The sequence below is a fragment of the Thunnus thynnus genome, chromosome 3 (genome assembly GCF_963924715.1).
Source record: "Thunnus thynnus chromosome 3, fThuThy2.1, whole genome shotgun sequence".
NCBI lineage: Eukaryota > Metazoa > Chordata > Actinopteri > Scombriformes > Scombridae > Thunnus > Thunnus thynnus.
The window spans coordinates 29,511,784-29,520,346 of NC_089519.1; positions in this window are offsets into that span (position 1 = coordinate 29,511,784).

Below are 8,563 nucleotides of genomic sequence, written 5' to 3' on the forward strand. Positions count from 1 at the left end.
ACAAGCAGAAGGGAGGTCTTGGTTTTTGTAGGAATCGCGGGATGGAAAGAGGAGAAAACAGGAGTGAACAACAAATTCAGGAACAGTTATTCTCTTCCACACAGAATCACATTTATTCACTCATTCTCATCAGTGGTATAATCCTTGGTGAGGGTGCTTTCCATATCACTGGGTGGCTTTGGCTGCAGAGAGACACATTTTAGCATAATGTTAACAATAACCTTGACAATTAGGTAGACAGGAGAGGGGACTTGGGGGCAGAGAGGCAGGAGGGCAGCGTGCAGAGTAAAGATGTGAATAGAAACCTGGAGAGAAATAGAGGAACAAGAGACTAAGGAGGGGAGACAAAACTGGGATATCAGCTGTGTTTGATAACTTCTCTTTCTTTTTTCCTTCCAATGATGTTAAGTGGTTAAAGTCATGTGTAGAGTTTGATATTTGAAAGCTGTTTTCACATTCATCTGCCAAAAGCAGAAAGTTTCTCTTTGCTCATTGAAAATCCAATTTTAAGGGGTCGGCCAATCCTGGTCCAATATTCCCCTTACGCAAGTGTGATGTGGAAACTTGAAGCCTTCAGTGCACATACACTGAGAATGGACTTTTCAATGAAGTAGGAGACATCCTCTGAAGTAGTTAAACTTTTGAAATATATTTGCATATTCATAGACTCTGGAATTTTTAATGAGGGAGAAAGAGTAAGATTTTAACATGGTAATTATACTCTTTTTGTGGAAAAAAAACAAATTAGACACACAATATTGTACCAAGCAGAGTATTTTTATGTGTTAATATGTCTGAAGAGATAAGAAGAACTAGAACCAAGCCCAATTTCACCAGTGAGACTGCTGCTAACCTACCATACTACCATAGATGTATGAAGACATAAAGATATTTGTAATAAAATGGCATCAATACTCCTAACACGTAATTGGAATCAATATAATTGTTATAAAAATCACATATCTAAAGGCAACATTTTTCCAAACCCCTGTCTATACCTAAATTAGTTTGAAGTAAATTTGAAGTAAGCTGCCCTACAAAGCAAAAACCCAATAACTAGCTTAGTTATATAACTTTTGAGTTAATGTTAAGACCAGAATCTGACTTTTGTTTTACCATATAAAAAAATGATAATGCCATAAAAAATTATAATTTATGTATAAACAGCATGTAACTATAAGCTAAAAACCAAACTACACAAAGAGACTAAACAGCAAAACAAAAGAGCTAACGTTATATCAAATGAAAGCTAGCTTGGGAGATAGATACTGCTAGCCTTAGTGAAATTTGTTTCCAAGTTCTCTTTGTAATATTAAAAACATCACGTTTTATAAACTGACATCTTGGTAATTTATTTTGTTATCTCACATAGTTAAATGAGGCAGTTTTTTCATCATGACTTGCTTTAGCTATCAAGTCATGATGAAGGACAAAACTACTCAACTAGTTTGGCTAAAAGATAACTAGCTAATCTAATAAGAGCAGTAACTAACATCTCAGCTTTTATCTCTTGTGAGATTGATGTGATTTGGTGAGGTAAAGTAAGTCTTAAAACACATCAAATGAAGGCATTACAGCCTTTTATATCTTGTACACAGTTTTTCAGCTGGCCTGAAAATTTTAAACCATTTTCCTTGTTTCTGTAGTTACTTCTATTTGCCTTTGTAGGTCAATATACTGTTCAATATAGGTATACTGTTTGTTAAATGCAAATCAAATGTAAGTCAAAGATATGTGGATAGTAGCAAAGAGTTCATTGTCTTTATTACATTTGCTGGTACATGTTGGTCAAATTAAACTAATTCTGTTGTTAACTGTGTGTGTGTTTTAGGAGAAGATCTCATTGGATTGGATAACAGCTGCCGCAGAGGATTGAGAGTGTGACAGTGAAACATGTATATGTGATTTTCAGCCAGATGACAGACAGACAGAAGGGCTCCTTAAGAGGACATACAACTCTAACAGGATTGGGAATGGTACTGACCAGCTGTAAGAGGTAAGAGAGAAAGAGCAGGGGATGAGAGTCAAAGTGGGAGGAAGGAGGGGTGGCGATCGCCAAGGAGGAGTGTTACCAGATCAGTTTGAGAAGGAATTAACTGTCATTTAGCCACAAAGTTGACTAAGGACACATTTGTGTTTGCTGAAACAGCTTGGAGAGATGGATAAGAAGGATGAAAAAAATGGTGGCGAAAAGGACCAAGCTTTGGGATGAATGAAGCTGTTGAACACATCATCAAACGCTGCAGGCACAGCAGGGGGCCTCGGGATACACCCGTCTGAGAGATGGGTGGTGTGGGTGTGTGCTTGTGTGTGTATAGTTTTGTATTGGCCTAATAAACCATCCATCTGCAGGGAGAGGAGAACAGTGGATGCGGGGAGCTTGGGGGGGGGGGGTTACAGCACTCTTTATGCTCCATATTTACACCCCTTTCAAATGCACAGACCGACAGATACTCAGTCTTGCCCAGAGGTTCTTTGATGCTTGTCGATACCGCTGCGTGATGATGTCATACGGCAGAGAGCAAGGGAGGGAGGCCTGATCAAAGGAGAGAGGGAGGGATGAAGACGCTGGAGAGGATATCCAAGACAACAACGGGACAAAGATGGCGACTGCTTCTGCTATGGGACGTCCACTGGCGTCCAGACCTCCGAATCACCAGGAGGAACCCTGGCTGTGCAGCAAGTGCATTCATTCCCCTCATTCTAATAAGATGACCACCAGCATGACATACTGGAACCACCAAGCCAACCTCAGCCACCACTACCGCCGGGCTAGCACGGTAAGCTCTCCGTCTACCTTAGCCTTTCCTCCGCTGCCGTTAAACCATCAAACCCTCAACGCCCCGATGTCTGGTTACCATCACTCCATCCCAAGGATTTAACATGAGTTGCCATTCTTTCTAATAACACATTTTCTACCCATTTTCTTTCTTTTTTCAGCCCTTTCATCATGGTCTTTTGGCTGTTAATATAGGCCTCTCTTTGCCATCAAAGGCAGCACATCAATTGCCTTGACTCCCAAGTGTATGTGTGAGGGTGAAAGAGAGAAAGGGAGAGAGGAGAAAAAAAGAAGAACACCATGTATCAAAGATCAAGGCACGCTTTCATGTCTGATTTTGGCCTTGGTTGGGTTTTGCTTTCCATCATCTTTCCATCCTCCTTTTTCTCCCTGCACCAGGGATGCAGGCGCTCTCTGAACCCATCGATGTTTTCTCCCGACCCTCAGTGGTCCAAAATCCACATTCGCTGAAAAATGAAATCAGGCGTCTTTTGTGGGGAAATGGATGCAAAGACATTTTTTTCTGGTTTTCTTTGAGAATTTTCTGTAGCTTGCAGGCTACTGGGCCACAGCTCTGCCCCAATGATGACAATACGTGAAACAATATTTGAATAAGCAGCAGGAGGGCAGCCAGCTAATCCACTGTGGCTAATCCAGTATTGGTGCAGGCCATATTGGTAGCTGGAGTATTCAACCCCATCACAATACACATCAGCAGGACGCCATGGCAGATATACTGACACTCGTACTACAGGCATGGCTGGGAAAGGCCAGCAGATGGATGGATAGGTGGATGGATGGATGGATGGATCATAGACAGATAGATGGATGTATAATGGCATGGCCTTGATATTGATGCTTTATTTCACATATTGTCTAGTTCTCTTGTGTAACTTAGAGTATTTTAAGAAAAAGAAAAAAACTGAGGAAATTGTATGATTAAGACTAAAATAGAGACATATGCTTCTACTTTTAGGGTTCCTCATAGATCTTTGTCAATGTTTATCTCACAATTTATAGAAAACAGGAGCGCAAACCAACCTAAAACGTTGATATCACCCTACTCACTATACATGATGTTGAACGTAATAAAAGTGTCCACTGTACATGATCCTCCTTATCCTTTGTTTGGGAGCTTTTAGTGCAAGCAAACAAAATACTTGTCTCCAATTAATTTTCTTAAAGAGCAGAGGTCTGTTTCTCTTTCAAGGGGTATATAATGAAGATTTCACTCTCTGTGAGCATCTAAATGGGTCTTTGTGCTGGGAGGCCCCCAAGAGATAAGCCTGTTTCTGACAGGCCTCCGTACAGACGCCTAAATCTGCTGTGGCAGCTGGAACAAAGGGACCCCTGAGCTGGACCAGCACACTGACAAAAAGCCCCATCTCTGTAGTCTAAGGGGGCTGGCTCAATTTAAGAATTAATAATCCACTTTTATCTTAACTGGAAATGGTTGTTTTTATCACATACTTGACAGTGGTCAAAGAGTAATTCATGGAGCTCTTTGTCCTTTTACTGAGACTGTACAAACAGTTCAAACTAACTTGCAAGAGTCATCAGTTGATCCGGGAAGCTGTCTCATAGACTGCTCATTTATCACTGACATTGTAATTAATCAGTCCCAGTTGCATTGTACTTAGTGCTACACAAACTCCGCAGTCTCCTAAATGTGACACATGAAATGCCAAATATTAAATATAATCATAGTTATCATAGTTAATTAAGAAATTAAATTAAGAAACTGTTTATGGGTAAAATTAGCAGACAGGATGTATGTTTTGGTTAATTAAGTGATTAAAATACTTGAATAATAAAGATATTTCATCATATTTTTAAATCTAATACTGCCACAAAACAATCCTGTTCATTGACTTGCAACGTTGCCCACAATAAGGTTTTTTCACAGACGACAATTTGATATGTCACAGTAGGAAAAGCACAGGTGTAAATAATAAATTTAATTATGGCTGAATCCCATTTAGCTGCTCCAGTTTCAGGGTCCAGGTGTTGTGTATTCTGGCTCACTGTCACACTGTCATGGCTTACTGGGACACTTGAATAGAACTGAGGCATCGTTAATGTGATTAGTAACACGTGTGCTTTTGCTGCCATGACAAGTCAAAATGTGTGCTGTGAAAAAGGCCTACAGCCTAAAACAACCAGAATTATTAAAGGGACAGACACTTTGGTGTAAACGGTGTGGCAAATTTAAGGATAATCTGATGGCTGACACATTCATGTTGTCTCATTTGGTCATATGCTGAACAACCCTAAAACAAACATGATCACAAGCTGTTAAATGTGAAGTAATGCTGCATACAGGAACAATCTAATTTAACGCATACTGAATATGATTTTTAGTCATTCCTGTAGTAATGCAAGGTCAGTCTGTCTGTGGGTGACTGACTGAAATATCTCAACAAATTAAATTGGGTACAGATATTCATGTTCATATTCATGATATTCGTGTCCAGAGGATGAATCATAATGACTTTAGTGATCCTCTGACCTTTCCTGTAGCGCCACCAGCAGGTTGACATTTTTGGTTCAGAGTGAAATGTCTTGACAACTATTGAGTGGACTGCCATAAAATTTGGTGCTGACCACCATGTTTCCCTTGGGATAAATTGTAACAACTTTGGTGATCTCTTAACTCTTCATCTAGCGCCAAATGTTAGCATGCTGATGCTAGCATTTAGCTCAAAGCATCGAGGTGCCTTTAGCCTCACTTGTTTAAATGTGTCTGCTGCTCGCCTACGTTTTTAAACCTCTGGTTTAAATCAAAAGGAAGGAAATTACACCTTGTGTATTCACTTGTAAAATAAATCTGGGAATTCAGAAGTCTTACATGATGCTTTTCTTCTTATCTAGAAATGAGTCATTGTCAAAGGAAGCACATGTACAAGATGACTTAGGTGGAATTAAAGGAAGGGTTCTCAGTTTTCCAAGTCTGTCTTAAAACAACAGTCAGGTGCCCAAATAAACATTGAAACAGGTTTTTCTTGCTTGAATCATTCATCCTGTTCATACTGACCACTTCATAATGCACTTACAATGTAAGTGATGGAGGCCAAAGTCCACAGTCCTCCTTCTGTGCAAAAATTTATTTAAAAGTTTATCTGAGGCAAATATGAAGCTGCAGTCGTCCAAACTAGTAAAATCAAGTAGATATCTTTCAATGTTACAGTATTTTTAGAGCCAAAGTCCCTCTTTTTGTTTCTATACTTCCACCGCAGCTCAACAGGGAAACATTGTCTGAGGAAACAAAGAGGGAATTTGATGCTAAAAATATTGTAAATGTGTCAGATATCCACTTGATGTGACTGACTCAGACTGCTGAAGCCTCATATAAACTTCACATCAACTTTAAAATACATTTTTGCACTAAATGACTGTGTGGACACACTGTGGATTTTGGCCCCCATCACTTACATTGAAAACACATTTGAAGGGGATCTTTTAATAGCCAGTATGAACTGGAGGAATGATTACAGTGAGGAAAACATTGTTCAGTGTCCATATGGACATCTGACTGTTTTAAGAGAGTCTTGAAAAACTGTGAACCCATTGTTTAAGATCTCAGTTTACCAGTAATTGGTAGTAGAAGTATTTTGATTATTTACTTACTTTACTTATTACAATGTACAAATATTCCATTACAATAAAGAGTAATGCATTCAACATTTTACTCAAGTATTATCAAAAGATGTATATATTACACTGTTGGATTATTATTACTGATGCATCAACATTTAAACAGCATTTTAATTTTGCAGCCGGTTGCAATGGAGCTAATTTTACCTATTGTATATACTGTTGGGTGGTTTAATTTACAGTATGACTGATGCATTGTCCTTTTTTCTCATTATAGGTTTTATATATTATAGATAGATAGATAGATAGATAGATAGATAGATAGATAGAGGGAGAAAGAGAGAGGGAGCACGAGGACCAGGTGTATTAGTGCCCCCCTGTGTGATGACCTTTCTTCAGCTAAGAGCTCAGACCTCTACAACACACACACACACACACACACACACACACACACACACACACACACACACATAGTCAAGGTTCATTATAGATTCATAAGTACCAACATGCCCCCAACCCCTCCTCACCAAGACATCATAAAGGTCAAGTTCATCTTCCTCAGTATTCTGTCTTTGTCTCCCTCTCCTCTCTCCTCATTGTCTCTGGGGGCAATGCAGCAACAATAACAACACCAGCCTGTTGCAGCAGGAACATGTGCAATATGTATGTGTGTGTGTGTGTGTGTGTGTGTGTGTGTGTGTGTGTGTGTGTGTGTGTGTGTATACCAAAGTGATGTGAATACATTTCCATAACGAAGCTGTAAAGTCTGCCAATCATACACACTGTCAAACATGTCATCATCATGTTCTCAAACAGTCTTGCCTGTCTTCATTACTGCCCTCCGAAAAACTTCTCTAGATCTCCTATTGAATGATTTCACACTGATTATCTGTTTAAAGACATCTAAATTATTTTAAAGATCTAGATTATAATGAGGCTAAATAGATTTTTTGAGGTCATATTGTATACATAAACGTGGGCAATAAACCGCAATCCTCAATATCTCTAAAAACAAACATCAATATAAGATGATATTTGGAGATTATTATTGGTGCTTTCAAAATATATGAACACAGAGGTAAATTCTGACAGAGATGGGGAAATTATCAAACAATTAGCGGCATTTATTGTGCCTTTAGGTCATGTTGAACAGTCAAGTTTCTCCAGAAATATCCCTTGAGCCTAAAGAAGCCTTTGAGACCTGCAGAGCACTAACTCAAGCTATATTATGATATTATAAAGACTAAAATACCAGATAATATATCTTTAAATATCATAATATCAGTATTATACTTGAATGGTTCTGCTCTAATTGTATATAATTACTTCTTTGAGGCAGGTTTTTAATCAATTATTAAAAAGAAAGAATCTGAGTCATACATATGAGAGCTACAGCACATATGTGACACTGATAAGATGTCAAATATGACTGTTTCTTAATGCTGTTTTTTCTTTTTTTCTGTAGCCCAGGTTCACGTTGTCATGGAGCAGCAGTCTGTCCAGGAGTGGACAAAGACAAGGACAGGTGTCTGGACCTCACCTGAGCCACCAGACCCTGCTACCTCCACGTGGGACAGCTAGTCCGACTGACAGGAGGCATGGTAAACAGCTATGTGAAACCACTCTTCATTCTAGGTGTGTTGCCAGTTTGGTATGCAGGTCTTTTCATCCAAATTTTATTAGTTCATCCTTAAATCATTACTGTCATTGCTTATTTCTATAATAATAAACTGAACAGCAGAGACTGACCGTAGTGACTTTGTCATCTTGAGACAGATCCTGAATCCCATGTTGATTCTACTAGAATATTTTCACGCTTCATAACTCAAAACAATTTGGATGCAACATCCAAACAAGTAAACAAACTCACAATTTAACTGTCAATGCACAAATTCCTCAGTGTGTTTCCTGGTGATGTCGTCAATTCAAGTCTGTTGCTCTAATTTCCAGCTTCTTGAGAGTGTTGCCTGCGTTTTTATTATATTATGTACATAAAAAATTTGTTTTTTATTACATTAAAGAGCCATATGAATTTCTTTCAATATGTCATTTGAGGTTCTAAGTTCATTCTTGTAAACAGCAAATTGAAAACATTGAAACTAATTTCACCACAAGGTCAATTTAGGAGCACCAAACAGTTCTGAGCTCCAGAGATTTTTTTTTATGCCAACATGGACAAAGAATCCTTAA